The sequence below is a fragment of the Dipteris shenzhenensis genome, chromosome 28 (assembly GCF_047967505.1).
Source record: "Dipteris shenzhenensis isolate YYH24624 ecotype China chromosome 28, Dip_SZ_1.0, whole genome shotgun sequence".
NCBI lineage: Eukaryota > Viridiplantae > Streptophyta > Polypodiopsida > Gleicheniales > Dipteridaceae > Dipteris > Dipteris shenzhenensis.
Genome location: NC_141623.1, coordinates 25,520,772 through 25,544,970, shown reverse-complemented (window position 1 = coordinate 25,544,970; position 24,199 = coordinate 25,520,772).

The following is a 24,199-nucleotide window of genomic DNA, read 5'->3' as shown; positions in this document are numbered from 1 at the left end:
GTGTCTAAGGCAAATCTACTCATATCATGGTCCTCATCTTCCTCCTCAGTCATCTAAGTGGGTCTCATCTCCTCCATTTCCTACATGCTTGCTCTTGTCTCCTCCCCCTTGCTTGTGTCCTTGCTCTCTGGAGCATGCCCTAAGAACGTTACATGTAGGCATCTAGAAAATATAACTAGATCTAAATTTTAAAAATATAAAAGAAGATGATTGAGAACAATTAGGATCGGAGAGGGATCGGAGACTTACATGGCATGAAACTATCGATTGATAGGGATTCCCTCATGATCCAACCTATTGAAGAGCACTTGCATGCAATTCTCAAATGCATAGTCGCACTCCTCATCCATAGGATATTGCCCAACTATGGAATGCTTGTGAACCCAAATTAAAACAATTTCTATGAGCAAAAAAATGTGTTCAAACCAAAGTAAAAATAACAAAAGAATTATGTTGCACAAATACTTACCACCCAGTACCACTCACAAGATGTAAAGCAGCTCTCCTCCACATGAGGACCCATGTCATCCCACTTGTTTTGGTCATTGTTGATCTCCATCTTGGCCCTCTTCCAACATAACCTACTCAAATAAGGAGGCCATGACTTTCCTTCCCTCACAACATCTCAGGTCCTTAATTGCCATCGATGTTTCCTTACATCACACATGACATGCGATAGCATGTACTTCATACGATAGCATGTACTTCATATCAACTCATGACTGGGAGGTAGAGGAACCCCCCTCTGGAGTTGTTCTATGACATAATTTTTCTTCTAGAGACTCTAGCATGCCATGTATCTAATATGTGCAAGATTATGGAGATATTTTGTGAGATAATTTTCAAATTCCTCATATTAATGGTGCTCACTCATCGGTGAGTCAATGGATTCAAGTTCATGATTGAATGTGTATTGCACACACTAAGATTATTTACATGAAACCATTATACAAGGTGAGGAGGGAGAGAGAGAGAACCAAATGATCCCATACTTGCATCCAACTGGCCATGCAATCAAAGAGATTTAGATAAGATTTAGGGAGTGCTAGATAGATGCATAGATCACACTTGCAGCTTGAGGATAGCTTTCTTGATGTCTGAGATGAGAATAGTCTCCCTAATATCCAATATGAAGGATGATAAGGCTAAGAAAGCACCTTATTCTCCCATACTTGCACCAATATTGGCTATGCAATCAAAGATATTTATGCAAGCTTTAGAGATTATTGGAGAGATACATTGGTTATGTTTGGAGCATGAGGATATCTTTCTTGATTTTGAAGGTGAGGATAGTATCCTTTATATCTGAGATGCGAGTATGGATGACATGATGGATGTAATTTTTAGATGCAGGATGTGTGAAGAGAGTGGGAGAGAAGTAAGGAGTCTCACTTGCAGCTTTCTCACATACACAATGGGGGAATACACACAAAGGTGGAGGCTGAAAATAGTTTTCCTCTTCTTAGTTGTGAAAGCCAAAAGAACTCTCTCTTAGTACAAAAGGAATAGGTGAACCCTATATGTGGGTCTCAAACCAAACTCAGCTAACCTAGGTGGCATACTAACTGAGCCACTAACTAGAGTACATAAAGCTAGCTGTCATCTAGCTATTATTCATGGGTGGTGTACCAACCGCATTTGCAGCTAACAATTCGGTGACATAAATGCACAACGGTCACCCTAGCATATCATGAGTGGAGCTCGATATCTCAACACTCCCCCTCGAGCTCAATCCCAATTCTTGCACACCAAGCAGGTCTCTGAACTTGCATAGCTTCTCTGTGCCCAATGCCTTTGTGAATATGTCAGCTACCTAATCCTTTGTGCTGACATAAACTAGATCAATAAAACCTACTAGAACCTTCTCTTGCACATAGCGATAATGCAACTCAATGTGCTTTGTTCTATCATGATAGAATGGGTTATTTGCTAAGTGTATACTGCTCATGTTGTCACAATAAATGACAACTAGCCCATCTATAGATTGATAAATATCATAAAGTAGCTTATGCAACCAAGCTGCCTCATATGCACCCATTGCTGCACACCTGTACTCAGCCTCTGTGCTCGACAAGGCAACTGTAGGTTGTTTCTTGCTGCTCCAAGTGACTGCAGCACTCCCACAAGAAAACACATATCCACTGGTAGATTGTCTATCAAAAATACTAGTAGCCCAATCAGCATCAGTGTATCCATGAATTGTATTTGAACCCCAGTCTCATAAAATAGTCCATACTATAATGTGCACTTCACATACCTCAGTATGTGTCTAGCTACATCCAAATGCAGTTTCCTTGAAGCCTGCATAAACTGACTTACCAACCCAACAGCATAGCTCAAATCTGGCTTGGCAATAGTCATATAAATCAAACTTCCTACTATGTGTCTGTACATAGTAGGGTCTTCCAGAAGCTCACCTGCATCTGCACTCAACTTCACATTTTGCTCTAAAGGAACTGAAATAGGCTTACAGCGTATCATCCCATATTTGGACAGCATGTCCAATCGATACTGCCTCTGCAAGAGCCATATCCCACTTGTGGATCTAATCACCTCAATGCCCAAGAAATAACACAGCTTTCCCAAATCCTTCATCTCAAACTTCTGCTTCAATAGCATTTTCACATGAAGGATATCTTCATCACTATCACCTATGATGATCAAATCATCAACGTAAATGACAAGCAACATAAAGACTTTCTCTGTTTTTCTCACATAAAGTGAGAAATCTACCTTGGAAATCTGAAAGCCAATAGTGACAAGATATTTTCCTATCTTGTCAGACTATGCTCTAGGTGCTTGCTTCAAGCCATACAAGGCTTTCTTCAACCTGCAAACAAACTCAGGATGAACAGCATGAAATAACCTAGTGGCTGCTCCATATTGATCTCTTCTTGCAAATCACCATGCAAGAAGGCATTCTTTACATCCATCTGATGTAAAGACCATCCCATTCCAAGTGTAACAACAGAAGGAATACACAACTCATCATCAAGGCTCTATTCTGAGCCATTGTATTCACCATCCACATAAGAGTGACCTGCATTCACATCAACCATGGGCTGATCTACTTTCTCTTTTCCCTTTCGTGATACTTGCATACCACTATCTGCATTGCTTTGAGGAGATTGTCTTGATCTCAATCTGCCTATCCATGGTGAAGTATGTGAACCACTGCTAGAGGACACTATAGGTCCACTAATATTTAGTGATTGCTGCTGTGAATTCTATGCAGTGTTGGAATACTGAAAGGAAAGAGTAGAGTGGACACAAAATCAGAATACTTGCTTATGGAATGAAGAAGAGTGAGGTCCTTAAGTAGGCACCTCATACAAGCTCACTGACATCACTGATGACCTCAGAGCTCCACAATCATCTCCTCAATCTACTCCTAGATTCTCTCAATCATCCTATGTGGCTCTCCACCACCTAACTGTGCTTATGGGCACCTAACTGTGCCTCTAGCACTCACACATAGAAACATAAGGTGTTCTTGAGGCATACACCTTGAGATATCCCAACAAACCCCCCCTCAAGGAAATGCCTCAGCTATGTCAAGGATACATCTAGTCTCATAGTTTCTCATGCCATCTCATGGTGGTCAAGGATAAATCTATGGCTAGGTTCTCATGCTAGCAAGGGTTCCCTTGGGTGTAAGGTAAACAAAAAAGGGATACAAAAAGACTTTCCAATGGTTATCTCCCCTGCATGTACATGTACACAATGTCTACAGGAGGTACCATGGAACAAAACATACACATGGCCTACATCATAAGGTGACCAGAGGTGTTTACAAAACACACAAAACACACTAGTTTATTTTCATTCATTTTGGAGGACTATCCAGGCTGAGTACCTTGACATAAAAAGAGAGATCTGGAGCATACATAGAGATGATTTAAAATGCATAATCTTCATGGGATGCCTCATCTTGTGGAGGCAGAATATCCATGTCAAGGCAAGGTCTTACCACATGGGCAGTGTCTAGTGCCTTATAAGATGGTACTATGATAGAATAAGTGGATCTGAAAGTCATATCCTTCAAGAGAACAATTATCTTGTCATCTCCATAGTTGTGTAGAGAAGCATATCTTAGGTATCTGCTGACCTTCATCTTTTTCTTGTACTTGGAGTCAAATAAAAGTGCCATGAGAGGGTAGATCTCTGTAGTTGCTTCCTTTTTGGCAACCATTGTTTTGGCAATCTTCAACAAGGAAGTCAGGTTGGCATTTTCATCCTTTGTAGCATAACAAGACAGCATAACAAGACATTGCTTTATGTTTTGGCTTTTCACATATTTTGCATAAGCAAGCCATGAGAGGCTCTAACCCAAGTATTGGGTAGTGTCTTCTCTCTTACAGGGCTAAAAGAACTGAAATACTTCCAAAGTATAGGCACTTGATGTAGCAAATAGTAGTGACTAGTTTTCAAACAATGATGCTACTTTTTGTCATGCTTCATAGAAGTGGATGAAATAAACACTTTCCAATCAAAACTAGGTCTAGCAAGTCAACACAAAACTGAAGCAACACTTGTAGTGAAGTTATTGAAAACTTCAAAAGACCAGAAATGCTAGAGTAGCATTTCATGTAGCATCATTTTCAAAAGTATGTCAAAACTGTCAAAACTAGAGAGCTGAACTTGGAGGGCTCATATCACACTCTTCAAAGCAAAAGAAAGGGGGCTTTCTGAGGCAAAAGAAAGCTGGTATACCACAGTAGATCCTCTGGGAAGAAGAGGCGAAAATATGCGTCTGGTTGCCTTCACCTTCTTGAACAAAGTCGACTGGTTTTTCTCTGTTTTCTCCTTCAATATGCAGCCATTGCTACTCAGATTTCAGCACAAGGTAGCTCTAGGTATGGAGAAGCTTGCCCTGAAAGGAATTAGACAAAGACAAAGCAGGCGCAGAGAACTTGCAGGAAGAAGAATCGATGATTTTCGTGCAATGGCGACCAGCAGCGCGTTTTATTCTTCAATTCCTTCCAGCCCGAAACTTGCCCTAACAAGAGGGATCTCCAGCAGAAAGGGCGTGGGAAATGGGTGAGAATCAGAGGAGAACAAGCTCAAGCAAATTTTTGGAAGAAGAGGGAGAGATGGTGAAGAAGAAGAAGAAGAAGATGATGATGATGTGGCAAAAATGGGCTCAAGGGGGATCAAAGGGCTCTGATACCATGTTGGAATACTGAAAGGAAAGAGTAGAGTGGACACAAAATCAGAATACTTGCTTATGGAATGAAGAAGAGTGAGGTCCTTAAGTAGGCACCTCATACAAGCTCACTGACATCACTGATGACCTCAGAGCTCCACAATCATCTCCTCAATCTGCTCCTAGATTCTCTCAATCATCCTATGTGGCTCTCCACCACCTAACTGTGCTTATGGGCATCTAACTGTGCCTCTAGCACTCACACATAGAAACATAAGGTGTGCTTGAGGCATACACCTTGAGATATCCCAACATGCAGCATTACCATTTTGTGCATCTACATCATCAATCATATTTACTGGTTTATACTAGCTGCTCATCTCATCAAAAACATCTCTGCTCACTGTAAACTTATGAGTAGAAGGGTTATAGCATCTATACACTTTCTGTTACAGAGAATAACCAATAAAGATGCACTTCTTAACTTTTGGATCCAACTTGGATCTCAACTCATCTGGCACATGAACATAGGCAATGCAACCAAAAACTTTCAAATGAGATCCTCCATAGGACTGGTTTTCTTGAATTTGTTGCATATTCTGATTTCTGCCACAGCCTCCAGATCAGCCTGCTCTACCTCTGCCTCTACCTCTTCAAGCATTTGAGTAGAAGACAATTTCTTTTGAAGTTCCTCCTGAAGAAGATGCACCACCATTTCTCTTCTCTTTAGAAATTAGAAGAGCAATCACCACCATTTCTCGTCAAAATCGGGAAATTTTTCATGGACAGCAATGGATGTCCAGAATTATGCATAATCCTTTCCTAGACCATTCAAGGTCACAGAAACTAAATCATCATCTTCCATTGGTGACCCAATGGAAGCAAGTGCATCTGCAATATTCTTTACCTTCATGTGGTAGTCATTGATCTTCATATTTTCTCTCTGCACATTATGCAACTCCTACTTGAGCTGCATTTTCTTGGCTTGTGTATTTGTGCTGTACATTTTGGTGTGCTTGCATCCTGAATTTGCACAATCATAGAATCTAAAATATTGATAGATAGCCAGTACATAACTTTTTTGGCTCATGCCATCCTTTAAATGCCTGCAACTCTTGTTGATTGGGAACATTAGGAATAATTGGTTCTTGTTCAGCTCAAGTAATGAACTCCCAATAGCCTTTTCCCTTAAGGAAATTCATCATTCTAACCTTCCATGCTTGGAAGTTGTTCTTGTCAAGCTTTTCAGTGACTATCTATGAAAGAGCATCAGACGCCATCACAAAACACTGCAAAAATATTCTGTCATTGAAAAAAACACAAGTTCTACCTCACAAGGGCAAATCTGCAAAACTGACGAAAGTGGTATTTGACCACACAGTCACTTCCTAGTGACGATTTTGCATCAATAGGCAATAAAAATGATTCTATCACTCCCAATATCTCTGCGCACAGGCATACGATGCAATGTTTGCAGCAACTTTTCACCGACCTATGGAACAGTGGTCGCATAGCAAAAAACAGGGCACTTTTCTGAATGCCTACGGAAAACTTCCGCCACCAAAACGGGGCCCCGAAAAGGCCTCGAATCAAAAAAATGATGCCGCACTGCAAAGGGCATCCCATCAATGCACTCTTGTACTTTTTGGCTATGCTACCTGCAGAGATTTGCTCCCAAACTCAAAAAAGGAAAGCAACACTGATCCTCTTATCAAGACACTATGAACTTGGTTTGCTTTCTTGAACTCCTTACCATAAACCGAGTTCTGATACCATGTGAAGAGAGTGGGAGAGAAGTCAGGATCTCACTTGCAGCTTTCTCACATACACAATGGGGGAATACACATAAAGGTGGAGGCTGAAAATAGTTTTCCTCTCCTTAGTTGTGAAAGCCAAAAGAACTCTCTTAGTACAAAAGGAATAGGTGAACCCTATATGTGGGTCTCAAACCAAACTCAGCTAATCTAGGTGGCATACTAACTGAGTCACTAACTAGAGTACATAAAGATAGCTGTCATCCAGCAATTATTCATGGGCGGTGTACCAACTGCATCTGCAGCTAACAAGTCAATGACATAAATGCACAACAGTCACCTTGGCATATCACGAGTGGAGCTCGATATCTCAACAGGATGTCACATGTACATGTTATGTATGAGTCCAAGAGAATCACGTGGGAGTTGCAATCAATATGCTTGTATGATAGTTCTCCACTGTCAAAACTACAAGCTATCCCACCATGGATAACAATAAATAAGGGACACCTGATGATTTCCCTTTTTTTTGCCAAGGAAGTACAAGAAAAATAATATGGGCATGAACTTGGCATCATTGATAGAGGAGCTCCAAACCCTATGGAGACACATACGTGTCTTTGATATCCATAGACCTCCAATGCATACTGATGACATTTTGATTAAGGGAGTTTTGATGTGGACAATTAATGAATTTCTATGATAAAAGGAATGATCAGGTATGTGCTTGTACATTTGACATGGAATTAAGTGCAATTGCTTTGTGGTGTGATCTCTGCATGCTTGATTACCTTTTTATGCATGTAGGTCTTCAAACAAGTGGGTACCATTCTTGCCCTATTTGTAGTTGATTGTTTGGAGATGTAAAACTCCAAACACCTGAATAATATTATTTTATGAAGTTCATACTTGATACCCTCTATGTAATCATCCTACACTTGAAGGTATAATTTGTCCTAAACTACCTTTCTTAAAGGGAAGCTGAATAGGACCCCCCAGCGAGATATACTCACCCTATTAATCTACCCCCAAGCATTAACCTTGGGTTACAACCTTAAGAAATTTTATTTATTTCTTAAAAAGAAGCCACTTGAAGAACAAATCAAGCTAGATAATGGACACAAATGCCTAGATCTCACAATTTTGATCATTTCACCTTTTTACAGAAGAGTGATCCGAGCTAATCATGAAAAGTTATGGCCTGGGAAGAGTTTAGGGTTTTATTCCTAAACCTACACCCATTCCTATAAAAACCCACTCCATGGGGCCCCTCATTCTTCTTCTTTACATCTAGCCTCCATCCTCTTTCCCATTCCGAGCCCTACACAAGACCCTCCTCCCTCACCATTGACCACCACCGTACTCCCATCCTCATGCAGTGAGTTATTTTGAGCCCTTCTCATAGCGATAACCTAGCCATCCACCCATGCCCTCAACAATCTTGTTACATCGAGAAAGAATTGGAGAGCGTTCAGGTGACCATCTCTTCCTCCCTTTGGATTTTTGTCAATGTTTTCCATCTGTCAAGTTTCCTCCACCATGATTCCCCCCTCCCCCCCCTCCCCCTCCACCCTTCCGCCCCCTCCCCCCCCTCCACCATGTTGGGTTAGAGATTACTCATCCTCATGATGATTAGTGGAAGTGTGGTTAGGCATGTCATCCACATGGACTCCATGCATGGAAAGAACTACGTAGAAGAGGCTTCAGGATCATAGTAGGCAGTGATGATGGTCAACCTCTGGAAGTTCTAAGAGGGAGCGTGATTCTCGGCTCCTTCACAGAGTCAAGGGCTAGGAGCTTGCTGGCAACCACATGAGGCGGTACACAGTCGGTGGGCATCACAGCAATAGAGCCGTGGAGTAGGTCATAAATATAAGTGAGATAAAGTCATTTTTGGTAGTGTGTGTGTAGTGCCTTTGTGGCTTACTCAGTTGTGTTGTTAAAAATACTCTTTTAAATATTTGATACCTTCGATGCAAGGAAAATAACATGATTGTATTTGTCTTTGAATTAGGTTGTCTATCAACCAATGGTGGATAATAATAGGTGGTGGCATGTCATACCTATTACATCATGTTCCAAAGTGATGTATAGTACATTTACTAATATGGAGCGTATGGAGGATGATCATGGCCATGGAGGTGATGATGAGGCCTACCATTGGTGATGCTGATTTCGATGAGCACATGAGTAGCACAAGTAATAGTGGGTTGAATGTATTTGTAGATCTCAACACTGGTTTGGATTTTGAAGTAGATAGTTTAGCAAGGGTTGATCTCATTGAGGATGAGATTGAGAACCGTAGCCCATCATTGATATTGGTAAAACTATTTTACATATTGTCTCATTCTCCTCACCTCACTTAATTTTTGTATATGTGGGCTTGCCAAAAAGCATTGATATTTTTGTTAAAATTATGTGCTTTGGTAATCATGGGTAATGTTTGGAAAGCCGCGATGTACTTCTATCAGCCTGCACCGAAATCTCACTTTTTGTATTCTCTATTTTGCATCTAAATCCACGTCTAATTCACAGTGCAAACGTGCTAATAGACGTGCTATTAGATGCACTCATATTTTCACTATTCTAGCAGTGCCTATAGACATGCCCACTATTTTGCGCATCTATCAAATGCGTCTATAGTTGCTTTGTCTTGTTGTAATGCGCACTTGCTATTTTGCACATCTATAGTTGCTTTGTCTTGTTGTGATCGAAGTTAGTCTGTCATCCTTTACCAGAAAGCCATCCTGCTCAAGAGTTTACCAACAGATCAATACAATGAGATTGTTCACATTCTTAGGCTTGACGATGACATGGAATTCTTGGACTATGTTGGAATGCTTTAAAAAGAAGAAAAATGTAACAACTTCACATGGCTTGACAAACAAGGCGTATATAGCAAGTGATCAGAAGAGAAAATCGTCACAAGATTCATGAAAGTGCAATTATTGTGGCAAGGAAGGCCATATTGAAAAATATTGCTACACCAAACAATGCAACAAGATGCTAAAACAAGAGAAGGGAAAAGCACTTAAAGTTGGCAAGGAAGAAACTACAATGTTGGTAGAAGATGACTCTCTTAGCGAGAATAAGACTAGGCATTTTAATTGTGTAAGCAGTGCTCTTTGTGAGCAATCGATGTTAGGCTCTTTGTGAGCATTTATTAGAATATTTGATGTGTTTTGAGCTCTTTGTGAGCAGTATTTTATAGGCAATAGATACCGGCTCTGTGTGAGCATTGTCGCATGTTTTTTACACAGTCTTGTCTTCTTCCTCATTTTGGCTGAGGGGGGGATTGTTGGGTTAGTGATTACTCATCCTTATGAGGATTGGTGGAAGTGTGGTTAGGCATGTCATCCATGTGGACTCCATGCATGGAAAGAACTACGTAAAGATGCTTCAAGATCATAGTAGGCGGTGATGATGGTCGACCTCTAGAAGTTCTAAGAGGGAGCATGACCCTTGGCTCCTTCACACAGCCAAGGGCTAGGACCTTGCTAGCAACCACGTGAGGTGGTACACAATCGATGGGCATCACGGCAATAGAGTCGTGGAGTAGGTCATAAATATAAGTGAGATGAAGTCAGTTTTGATAGTGTGTGTGTAGTGCCTTTGTGGCTTACTCAATTGTGTTGTAAAGAGCAACAAACCCCGTAGGGATAGCTCAGTGTGTGTGAGTGATTTCATGCTTATATAAGGAAGTTATTCAATCATTTGATTCTACCATTCTCTAAGTTGCATTAACTATTCATCTCATGTTTTTTATAAGCATTTAGATTGATTAAGCCAACACACCACCCCCCCTCCCCATCCCCCCCTCCCCCTCCCCCTCTACCCTTCCCCCCCCATCCCCTCCATCCCCTCCATCCCCCCCCTTCCCCACCCTCCACCTAGGCCCCCTATCCCCTCCACCCCCCCCCTCCATCCCCTCCAACCCCCCCATCCCCTCCATCCCCCCCCCCCCCTCCATCCCCTCCCCCCCCCAACCCCCTCCACGCCCCCCCTTCCCCTTCCCCCCCCCCCCTCCACCACCCCCCCCTCCACCTCCCCCCTCTCCACCCCCCCCCCCCTCGCCACCCTTCCCCCACCATCCCCTCCACCCCCCCCCTTCCACCCCCCTCCATCACCCCCCCTCCCCCTCCATCCCCTGTCCACCCCCCCCCTTCCATCCCCTCCACCCCCCCACTTCCCCCCCCTTCCCATTCCCTCCACCCTCCTCCTCTCTTACCCCCCGCCTACCCCCCTCTCCCTACTATCTAATTGCTAGGGCTTAAGGCCCTTGCCTTTGTGCACGATGGCCGTAGCAATAGCTTAGCCAACTGGTCGCGACGGCGCGCCTGCACATCAATGCCCCCCGCCTCTATCCCCGCACCGCACTGCCTGCAAACCGCCGCCCCACCCCTCCACTCCAACCGCGCCCCGCTACCTCTCCTCTCCCTCTAACCCTCTCCTTCCCTCCTTGCATCCCCTCCTTACTCCCTCTCACCACTCTCTACCCCCTCCCCTCGGTCACGCGACAACCCCCCCTCCTCCCACTCAGCTGCCGTGCGATGCCCCCCCCTCTTTTTTTAAAAAAAACACCCCTAAACTAACTAGCGTTAGGTTAGTCCTAACCTAGGTTAGGTTATATTTACCCTAGGTTAGTTTTAAATTTGGGTTAGTCTTACTCTAGGTTAGTTAGCTACAATTAGGTTAGGTTACACTAACTGTTAGTTAGTTAGACTAACTAGATAGTTAGGCTAGTCTAACCTCAATTAGTGTTAACCAGAGTTAGGTTAGGTTACACTAACTGTTAGGCATCTAATTGGACAGTTAGGCTAGTAAGACTAACTGGGATTACTGTAGTCCATTCCCCTTAATTAGACTTAAATCCCATTCACACCAAACCTTTGACCAAAAGAACCCCCCCCCACACACACACACACAAAAAGGCCACTTTTTACCTGCACTTTAACCCTTTGTATCTCACCCGTTTGGTGGTCGAATTGGACCCCATTTGAACCACGGTTTCAAGTGCATGCATTTTCTCTGAAAGAAAGATGCTATCATGGACGAAGAAAATCGACAAACTTGCAACCCAAATTTGAAACCTCACCGGAGTCATTGTATTGTCAACCTCAAGCACTCTCGATGGTGTTTCTTTCTTTTTGTTGTGCGGAGTAGAAGCTGACGTTGGACTATCAACCTTGGGCAACCTCGATGGTTTTCCTTTCTTTTTTTTCTATAGAGGAGAAGGTGACGGTGAAGCTGAAGATGAAGAGGGAGTTGCTGCCTTCCATTTTCCTCTCCACACTTTCTTTGGAGAGGCAGAGTGGATGGGGGAAGAAACCTCCTTCCCGTGCATCTTCATTCTGCCTTGGCTGTGTGTAGCTTCTGCCATCCCCCATAATAGGATATTCAGTAGGGAATAAGACTAAAATTGGCAACCAACATTGAATCCTAGAGTAGTTTTCAAATTAGAGTATCATGTTCAAATTAAGATGAACTACTCGTCACTAATTGTGATAGCAAGCCATCCTTGCAACCCCCACAAAAAGCGGTAGCTAGTGTACCACCTAATCATGCATACACCCAATACTTGGCTTCTGTCTCTGCCTTATGCACAATAGCTTTCAAAATAATGGGAGCAAATTCACCTCCTTTGTTATCCCAAAGAGCTTTCACGGCAGGCAACCCATATTCCTTCTCTACCAAAGCAGACAATTCATGGAACTGAGTAAGCCCTAAATACACCCACGTGAATTTACTATAATTATCAACCAGCAGCATAAAATAGAGAGCTTCTTTTGGATTTTCGATCTATGTAGGACCACAAAGATTTGTCTGAACTATCTCTAGAGGTTTTGAAGCCTGCCTCTCAACCTACTTTGGAAAGGCCTCCCTATGCTGCTTCCAATGGTCCAACGTTGATTCAACGATAACACAAATGACAAAGTCCACAGAATCATCGCTCTAGAACACTGCACAATAAAATACTCAATCTCTAGGGATTCATTGATAAATATTATGGAATTATTAATCAAGGATTGCACCTACACACTAGCACAACAACCATGAAGGCTTCTTGGAAAAGTGTTGCTGGATGAATGGGGTTCAAGTGACAACACTCAAGATACAATTGCAGATGACAACGAAAACCAGGCTGATGACATGAGAAATGAACATGTTGAACTACTTGTGAAGGACTATCTCCTCATAGCCTTTTTCATCCCATTGAGGGGCGTAAAGGTTTTGAAGATCAATGTAATGAAAAAGGTTCTCACTTGTAGCTGTCAGCACTCACCAACTGGAGAATCACATAGTCTCTCACATATGTTTCTAGCTTCCATACTTTATTGCTCGGAAGACTTTTGTCTTATGGGGGAGTATTGGAAGTAATACTAAAGGTATTCATTACACATACACCTACACGGTGATGCAAAGGGACGTTCTTGTTCCTAGCCGTCACATCGTTTCCTACACCTCATCCTTCTCTCTCTAGACTTGCCTACCTTGTCCTCCCTCCAAGACTCCCATCTTGATACCCTTTCTCCCCTCCCCTCTTGTGGCCTCCCCTCATAGCTCTTCCCTTCCCCCTAACCTTCCCTCACCATCCCCTCTCAACCCTCCCTTCCCCTTGTCCCTCTCCCTCCTCTCACTGTTAGCCTGTGCACTACCCCTACATCGACAAAACCTATCCCTTAGGTTCTCAATAGCCAAGAAGTGTTCTAGTTGCACTTTTTGGATTAGGAAGCTGCTAGAAAATTAGCTCATGGCACTTGGGTATTACATTATTAAAGTGCTCTCAAAGCACTTTCCCTCCAACTGATAAGATGTGCTAGTAACAAGTTGAGGATGGTGTTAAATGTATTGAGACAAGTTGGTGTAGCTACTTCTAAGGGGGTACGTATTGCGATATATGCTAATGAAATGAACTCTCATTTTTTAGAGCACTTTTCCTCCAACCAACAAGACGTGTTGGTAAGCTAAAGATGTTGTTTAATGAACTTAGACAAGTAGGTGCAACTATTTAGAAGAGGGGATATATCGATATATATGGCTCATGACTTTCCACAAAAGGAAGCTTGCTTTTCCTATCGAGCATTGCCTCTAAACTTCCCTAAATCTATTTTGCCACCAGACAGGTCCTCTTCTCACTTGTCATTTCTTATTGATGAATGTAAACTATGATTCTTGAACTTCCAAGGGTCCATTGGTTCTAATGACCATCCAGCGCATGGATGCAATTGGTCGGACAATTGTCTAGTATTCGTTCTAGTACAACTGCTAGTAAGTTGGTCTGGCTCAGTGTAAATTTAAGGCAGAGGAGCTCGAGAGTGCACCAGTCAGTTGAGCTACCTCCATAGGTCCTCCTAGGTTCGAATCCCCTTCCTGAACAAGCTTCTAGCTCTTGTGAGGTCATGGAGGTCAAATGGCTCTTGCCTGAATGCCAAGCTCCACTAGATAGACTCCGCCAAGCTAGCATTGCCATTCATCCCCTCTCTGTCCTCTCAAGATTTTGTTGCATTCCTTCCATGCTGCCACCAAACCTAAGATGAGGTCCAAGTCAACAATCTTTAGCAAAAATCTTGAAATCAAACTGTGGTACCATTGGAGTCCTTTCTAGGTTCTCATTGTCGCTGATCTGAATTGGCCAGTTTTGATGAAATGTATTGTGATCTCCACCCATAGAGAGAGGCTCAAGAAGAGGCGAGGAAACCACTTACCAAAGAGGGAGACATTATGCCATCCAATAGCCGACCCTCCCTGGCTCTTGGGAACCTTTAGGGGGTCCCATGGGACATAGTGCATGCGACTTTTATTGCCTTCCTCCATCCAAAGAAAGGCACAAAAGAGTATTACTACCTCCTGCCACTGGCATTTGGAGAACTACCAAATGGAGGTGATATAGGTTGTCAAAGCTACCAGAATATGCTGAATGATCAGGATTCGTGCATTCCACCCTAGGCTTAGACCGTTCCAAGGTCTCAATTTGGCTTTAATCTTTTCAACAAACTAGTCGAATCTTTGTCCTGCAAATCGGTTTAGAGAAGGGTTAATTTGAAGTTCATAACCATATCGTACACTTTCACCTTACAAGATCCTATTAGGTTTGACACGTGTCCAACCATGTGGTTACCCATAAGAATGGTTTCATATGGCTGCCTAGAAGAAAAAAAAGAAAACCTATGATCAGAACATGAATAACTTGTATTGGTTAATGTTCAATCCTTTGATTTTCAAAATTTCAAAATGGTTTATACACATCACCTTGCATGGGATTTTGTAAAAGTTGTGTCCTCATTCATTGTACACAAGAAAGCTCCCACTTATTTAGGTATGCCATATTAATGTTGTGGATTAATTTGACTAAAATGTGTCTACTAGTACAAAAGTATTGGACTACCATTAAGAGAATGTCTGATAAGGTGTTTGGATGGTGTTTGTTGTTAGGTCCAGTGTGCACGCATAGGTTGAAGCACAAGCTGTGCGTGTTCTGGTGGCGATGTGGAGCGATTTGCCAAGGTCCTCAATCAAGAAACTTCTGTTCACGCGATTTGAAACAGGGATGAGACGATTGACCGGAAGTTGTTGTACATCCCCCCTTCTGCACACTCTGCAATTTGGAGAAACCTCCATGTGGAGGTGGAAATGCTTGTGGTGGTTGTTGGTCACCAAGGAGTACCACACTGATGCTTGAATCTGCATCCTCAAATTTTGAGGTGCCAAATAGAGCACTGAGCGCCCTCTCAAATAAAACGTGTGAACCATGTATCGCCTCTAGCCATGCTCTGTGACTAGGAGCAGTGTGCACTAGCTCTTAGGCTACCCACCACCTAAGGGGTGTTTGCTTTGCTCCTCCGAGCCCATCGATCACTGTAGGGCTCATGTGACTGACACGTGGCGGCCATCACACACAGGACAGTGGGATGATTGCCAATGGGCTAGATTGATGGCATGGCAGAAGCGTAGAACGGCTGACTAGCATGGTTGACAATGTGGGCATGGGGTAGAGGACGATAGCACTGCAGCAATTAGACATGCAACGAACATAGCTGGCCCACCACATGGACAAAATAGATTGCAGAGAGGTGCACAGATGGCCACATGGTGCACAACGCACAAACTGGCGATAGGGTAGAGCAAGCCATGTGGTGAGGGAGCTAGGACAGATAGACACAGGGGTAGAAAGGAGTGGACACATGGCTCATTGAGGAGTGAGATATGGACACAGTCAACAAGGGTGGTGTGCCCACATGACACGTGGTAAGGACGAGTCACTAAGTGGGAAGACAGCTTACCTGGCCCACGTATGACGCGGCCCTCGAGACTACCCGTCGTCACCCTCGAGTGGCCATATGATTTAGCATGCTAAGAGAGGGAGAGAGAGAGAGTGAGAGAGAGAGAGAGAGAGAGAGGATAGGGAGGTATGGCACCCTGCCCTTCAACTTCTCTTCCTTGCTGAACACACCTGCGCCTACTTACAACTCTATTCTTAGGGAGCGCTATCTACGTTAGCAGCTACTCTATGCATGTTTGAGCATAGTTTCCTATTCCATGTTCAAGCTAGCAAAGCTCACTAGATGGTTTAGCATGCCGTAAGAGAGAGAGACAGTGACAGAGACAGAGACAGAGAACGGTAAGCAAATGTTAGATTCCCACAAAAAGGGCTCATCAAAAGTCTCTTCCACCCGTCCATGATTCCCAGAGTGCCCTCGTATGTGAACTCCTCTTCGAGTTCGCTCTCTTTTCTTTCTTTTTGGAGCCTATCTCTAGAAATCTCCCCTGAACCTAGTGCTTGCCACTTGGAGTCCAATTGGGTGCCACATGTCTACCATAAAGGACCTTAGAACCCTAGTTCCCTTTAGACCTTAATATCGCACTCCATATTGATGCAAGCACTATCGAGCCCTTGGTTTCCCACTTCACTGTAACCACACTAGATAATACTAGGATTATGGCTGACGTAACATTCCCTTCCCCTTAAGAATGGTTTACGTCCTCAAAAACAAAATTGGGAAACCTCCTCTGGAGACTGTTTACCTTTTCCCATGTTGAACTCTCTTCAGATCTATCTTTCCACTTAACTAAACTTTCTTTCCATATAGTATGTCGTGTTCTTTTTTCTTGTGTATCTAAAATTTTTTTTGGTTCATGTGGTAAAGATGCGGGTTCAATAAGTTCAACTAGGACTTCATTTCCAATGAGATTATCATCATCTCCTAATTTTCTTTTTAGCCTACTAACATGAAAAACTAGATGTACTCTACATCCCTCAGGTAAGGCTGATTTGTAAGCAAGTTCTCCAATCCTCTTAAGTATTGTGAATGGTCCACAATACCTAGGAGACAACTTCGGACATTTACATGTTTTTAGAGATTCTAAAGATTTAGGTACCTTAAGGTAGACTTTCTCATTTACTTCAAACTCCAACTTTTTGCAGTGGGGGTTTGCATAACTTCATGCTCTATCTTGAGCTCTTCTTATGCTATCTTTAGCTAACTTAAGCATTTGATTCATATCCTCAAGAAAGTCTTTGGCCGCTTGAACCTTCTCTTTTTCAAGTCCCACTGTCATTGGGGCTCTAGGTTGAAATCCATACATCATCATGAATAGACTGAAACATGTAGCTGAATGTTTGGCACTGTTATATGCAAATTCTAATATGGGCAAATACTGTTCCCAATTAGTTTGTCGTTTACTTACATATGCTCGAAGCATATCCTCAATGATTTGATTGACCCTTTCAGTTTGACCATCACTTTGTGGATGATCCACGGTGCTCATATTCAATGAAGTTTCCAACCTCTTGAACATAGCCCTCCAAAACTGGCTGTTAAATTTGCTATCCCGGTCACTAACAATACCGGCGGGTAGCCCATACAATCTATAGATATGCTCCACAAATAGCCTAGCTAATTCTAGAGTTTTAACATCTTCACTGACAGGAATAAAATGAGCCATCTTGGTCAACCGATCCACAATTACCCACACAGAGTTGTGCCCCCTCTGTGTCTTAGTAGGTAGTCCCACAATGAAATCCATGGAGATGCTTTCCCATTTGCCAGATGGAATCTCCAATGGGTGTAGGAGATCTCCTACCTTAAGTCGTTCAGCCTTATTGACCTGGCATTTTTGGCACTTCAATACATAATCTTGGACGTCCTTACCTATTCCAGGCCAAAAGAATTGTCTTTTCAGAAGTACATATGTCTTCTGAATTCTCGAGTGTCCAGCACTTAGACTATCATGACATTCAAAAAGGATTTGGCACCTAATTTCATTATCATCCGGGACACATACTCTGCCCTTGTAGAGTAGGCAGCCATCTTCAATAGTATATTTTCTCCATTTGAGTCCTTTATCACCAACATGTGGTGTGTCACCATTTCCATGCGACTCCTTAGTGAAAGCCTCTTGATTAGTTGGATCCCTGTTTTTAATTACTTTCCATATTTCAGAGAAGTGAGGATCAAATTCACATTTCCCTTTTAAGGACTCTAGGAAATCATTCTGAAATTGAGTAAAACTCAATTCATTAACAATTGGCATTAGACTAAGAGAGTCTGCTACCACATTAAACTTTCCTTTCTTATATGTCAATTGTATATCAAACTCTTGCATTAACTCAGACCATCTAGCTTTTCTACCTTTAAGCTCTGGCTGATTACAAATCCATTTAATGCTTTCTTGATCAAAGATGATCTCAAATTTTGCACCATATAAATAGTGCCTCCAGTTCTTTAAAGCATAGACTATAGCATATAGTTCCTTCTCATATGCCGAGTAATTCCGTTGGGCACGATCTAGCTTTTTGCTTTTAAAAGCCGCTGGTCGACCTTTTTGTATAAGTACTGCCCCAACAACAAAATCACTGGCATCTGTCTCAACCACGAATGGTTCATTGGGATCCACTACTTTTAAGACAGGAGTTGCCGCTATAGCTACCTTTAATTTTTCAAAACTTCTCTTTTGAGGTTCATCCCATATGAAGGTGATTCCCTTCCCCTTAAGCTGGTCCGTTATCGGAACAGCAATCTTAGCATAATCTTGGATGAATCTCCTATAGAATCCTGACAAACCTAAGAATATTTATAATTCTTCTAGATTTGTAGGATGTGGCCATTCCAATATGGCCCTTACTTTGTCAGGGTCCATACGAACCCCTTCTTGGGATATTATATGTCCCAAGTATTTCACTTCTTTTGCAAAGAATTCACATTTGGATTCTTTTGCAAAGAGTAAATTATCTCTAAGTAGTTGGAACACTTTTTGCAAATGTTCCAAATGTTTTTTTCTAGTTTTACTATAAATAAGGATATCATCTAGAAATACTACAACAAATTTCCCTAGATATAGCCTTAAGACACTATTCATAAGTGTCATGAAAGTTGCTGGAGCATTTGTTAATCCAAATGGCATTACTTTAAATTGATAATGCCCATACCTAGTATGAAATGATGTCTTAGGGACATCTTCTTCCCTAATTCGTACTTGATGATATCCTGATCTTAAATTAATTTTAGTAAAGTATTTTTCCCCTTGCAATTGATCAAAGAGCTCATCAGTGTGAGGCATAGGATACTTATTTTTTATGGTGATTTTATTTAGTGCTCAGTAATCTATGCATAAATGCATAGTACCATCCTTTTTCTTTACCAGTAAAACTGGTGCAGGCCAAGATGATTTACTTGTTTGGATTTGGCCCTTTCTAAGATATTCCATTAACTGTCTTTTGACCTCATGTTCCTCCATTTGACTAAGCCTATATGGGGGTTTACAAATAGGGGTAGATCTAGGAATTAAATCTATTTTATGATCCACTTCTCTCTCAGGAGGTAAACCATCAGGTAAATCAGACGAAAAAAATCTTTAAATTCAAACATTAAATCTTTTAAAGAAGATTTATACTTTTTAACATTATAAAAAACAACATTACTTCTTTCCGATGCAGAAGACATAAAATCACCAATAAAAGTAAGTTCACAAAGATATACCTCGCACTGTTCTTGGTGTAGTAGTCGTTCCAATTCCATCGAACAAATAAGAGGAGAGTTAGGCACATCATGTTCTCCTTGAATCTGAAAGACTCTACCCTCTTTTTCAAACATAATGGAGTTATTAAGATAACTCCTTTATAAGCTATGCCCAAGACTATACAGCCATTCAAGCACTACATCTGTTCGGTCGAGATGCATGATTTGGAGATCCAAGGCATCCTGATAGCCTTGAATATCCATCTCTACACCATATATCATGGTGTTCCAAACTTTTTTATCACTGCCTTTCGCCAAAGAGACCACATATTTATGGGCACTGGGACTCTCAGGCAATTTTAATTTCTTAACAAATGAGTAGTTTAAGAAATTATGTGTTGCACTATCATCGACCATCACTCTTACTCTTTGCCCCTTAATTTTTCCATGCATCCTCATTAAATCATGAGGACCAAAGGTGGGCTGCCACATTGCCGATGATAGACAGCACATGTGGGTGCTATCCTCATGATAGACCTCTACCTCAGTGTACTTTTCAGTACCATTAAGCGACAACACTTGCACTGCATGCACTTGTTTTATGGAGTCTATTTGGGGCTTTAGCTCCCACTAGTTTATTTTTAGGATAGTTCCAAGCAGCATGGTCTTTGCCCAGACATTTGAAGCAAAGATTTTCTTGCCTGGCCCTTTCATAATCCTCTTTTTTTAAGAGAGGATAGTTTTGTGTTTGAGGTTTCTTAGGTGGTGCCTAAGGGACCTCCTTCTTAAAGTGCCCCTTCCTTTTTAAATTGGAAAATTTATTGAACTTTGGAACAAAACCTGTTTGCTCCGAGGTTCCAATTCTGAATTTCCCCGTCGTATCATCATATATTTGGGCATACTTAATGGCTTTCTCAAAGGTTTTTGGAGAATTTATTTTCACCTAAACCTTGTGTCTTTGAGACCTCTCACGAAACCCCTTATCTTTTGGAATTCATCAATTCCCTTCAGCTTAAGGACTGCCTCCCTATAATTCGCTATGTACTGGACTAGAGTGTTTTTACACATAGTGCAATTGTCCCAAGCCTCCCATGCTCTTTCTAATTCATTTTCCGGTAAAAACTCTTTTAGGAAGGCTTGTTCAAACTCAGTCCAATATCTAGGAATTTTATCACTCTCCCTGAGGCTCATCCACCATTTATATGCTTTATTTCCAAGGGAAAGACTTGCTTCCATGACTTGATTTTCAGGAGGTGTATTCTTGAGTCGATGAAAGTCTTGCCATTTTTGCAAGAACGTATTAATCGCATCTTTATTATGATCCTTTTCTTTCCCATTGAAAATTGGCAGTTTTAAGTCCTTAAGGATGTTCGAGGTTTCTCTAAGTCGAGAGGTAGACCTCTCAACTTGATAAGGAGGAATCGGTGATTTTTCAGTAATAGATACCAATTGAGAATCGACTATCTTAGTTATAGCTTCAGCTAGGGTTTTTAATGTTTCATTGATAACCCCTAACTGTGTTTCTATATTTTGTGTTCGAGTTTCAAGTTTTGTGAATTCTGCATAATCAATATCCTCCATTTCTACATTATCCTCTTGAGTTTTAGTTTGTACCTCCTCATGTATTTCCTCTCTAACTATTGCTTTTCCCTTTCTAGCCCTTTCCTCGGCCTCCCTAATCATACCATCCCTTTCTGGAGTTGTCATTTTAAAAATGTATATTTTCTAGAAAATGTAAAGCAAAGTGCTTTATATCAAAGAGAAAATATATGATGCCCACTTCCCTGGTATTTGTTCGATGGTCTTGAATTTGTCTTTGAAGCTGATGCGTCCTCTCATGCTTTTAATTCTTGATCTCTTGTCCCGATCCCGCTCTTCTTTATACTCTGCTTCGAACTTTTCGACCTGTTCTTCGATCTTCTTCTTTGAGTTTGGTGAGGCTAAGGAGATTGGAAAGAAGAATGGGGTGAAGAGACTTTGAAAAGAGAGGGGGGGGATTTGAGACTTTAGAGAGGGGTATAAATGCTCTGATGAGGTGGCTTTTTCCAAAGGCTTCTTAACCTTTGGATGGCATGACTCTGTGCTTTTTGAGATAGACGACCAAATGGTAAATTGGTGAAATGACGTGCAGCTTTTCCTTCACTTCTCTATAACTCTTTGTACTTATGATTTTGTTTTGGAAGGTCTACAAGTCCTTCCTTCTTGCGCTAGAAATTGGCAGCAAATCTATTGCAATGGACATTCGGCTATAGACTTCACAGATCATTTGCATCTTCCAATTCGTTATTCCATAAGTCATCTCTGATAGCCTTGGCGAGTCTATGAAAAAAGTATGGCTGGTCACCAAAAGCTATCTTATCTGGGTCAAAGCTTTGTGCTAGCGCTCAAGCATAGAAAAGAGCCACAGTATTCTTAGCAATGAAAGCCAAGGCAAGTATTTTTAGCTAATGCAAGCCATCCGTGGGCACTCTCCACTACACTGAGTGCACCATATCCTTCAAATATGGATCCAAAGGAGCTATTCACCAAGCATCTCAACCCATGTACGATTACAGACTATATAATATGAATTGGGAAATCTCATTTCAAAATGATAGTGCAGATTTTGGGATTGATTATCAAATTAACAACAATCCATAAGAGCATCCATCCATCTTCATCGATGCTTGAGTGCATGAATCATCTTCCCAATATTTTGCCTTCCTTCTGAATTTGTTTGTCAATCTCATTCCATTCCATTAGCTACTTTGTGACTTATTACTTGGTAAGTTCTTCATCCTATCAATGCAAACTATCATCCCTCTAGCAAGGCATCACGACCATCATGGTAGAACTTTCATTTCCTTGGAGTTGAACTTTCATTGGCTCTGATACCAGTGTTACATTCCCACACAAAGGGCTCATCAAAAGTCTCTTCCACACCCACCATGATTCCCAGAGTGCCCTCGTACGTGAACTCCTCTTCGAGTTCCCTCTCTTTTCTTTCTTTTTGGAGTCTATCTCTAGAAATCTCCCCTGAACCTAGTGCTTGCCACTTGGAGTCCAATTGGGTGCCACATGTCCACCATAAAGGACCTTAGAACCCTAGTTCCCTTTAGACCTTAATATCGCACTCCATATTGATGCAAGCACTGTCGAGCCCCTTGGTTTCACGCTTCACTGTAACCACACTAGATAATACCAGGATTACAGCTGACATAACATCAAAATTTAGAAATTAGGAAAGCTATCCTCACATGCATCAAGATTCAAGAGGTTGCTAAGGAAATAAGAGAGCAATCCTCCTTTGTAGCCATAAGCATTTCTTTAGGAAATTGCCATAGTGGGGTATAGCAAGACAATTCTTTGCTTGACAACTCTTTTTGCAAGGCTGTATTGGTTCTTTTGACACTCTTGTTGTCGGTGGACAATGCTCGACACCATGCAGATCATTCCTGTGCTTTCCTTGTCCCTTTAGTTTGCATGGAATTTTAGCATAACCTATTCAAGACAAGGAGAAAATGCTAGCTATTTTGCATGTCAAAGATGAATGCAATGTTGTTTAGGAGTAGTTGTCTTGCTCTTCCCTTGTAGTGGGTTTGTAAGTGTAGTGAGCTTCAAGTCCTAGCCACAATTTCCTCTTCATTGTTTTAATTTCTTGAGATTGAATAGCTCTCTGCATGTGGCATTAATGGCAAATTATTATTTCCAGTTCATGAATTTATTAAGCTCATATTATAAGTTAGAAATTTGTTCTTCTTATGGAGGATTTCTTATACTTGAATCATCACTTCAAACATCTGGGCTATCATTTTAAAATTGAACAACTATTGTTTTCATTTGAAGATGTAACTTCCAATAACATGGAACAAATGAGAGTATTCATATAATGTTGTATTTTAAGTCAGCTTAAGATCATACGTATCCTACTTGAGGTGCTTCAATCACAAACAGAGGGTGGAAAGATTGAAGAGATTATTGGAAGAAAAAGAGTAGTGACCTTTGCTAGAGAGCGATGGGAAGAGACTGCAAGAGTGGTGGATGGACAAAGAAAGCTAGAAGAATAGCCAACTATGGTGATGCAAATCAGAGGAGAGCTTGAAGGTGAAAGGAGAAGGAGAGAGCTTGAAGAGTTGCCGGCTATGGCATTGCAGATGAGCAAAAGGAGGAATCTGACTATGGCAACACAGCTACCTTGGAACATCATTGTCTATGGCATCCAACTTCTACCATCAATGGAAGGGCTACAAGCCATCTTCTAAAGCTTAGTAAGCTTGGTGCTCTTTGTCTATGACTTCATGTTGCTCTATCTCTATCCTCTCTCCCTATATATATATTCTCTTATCTTCTTTATCTCTCTCTAT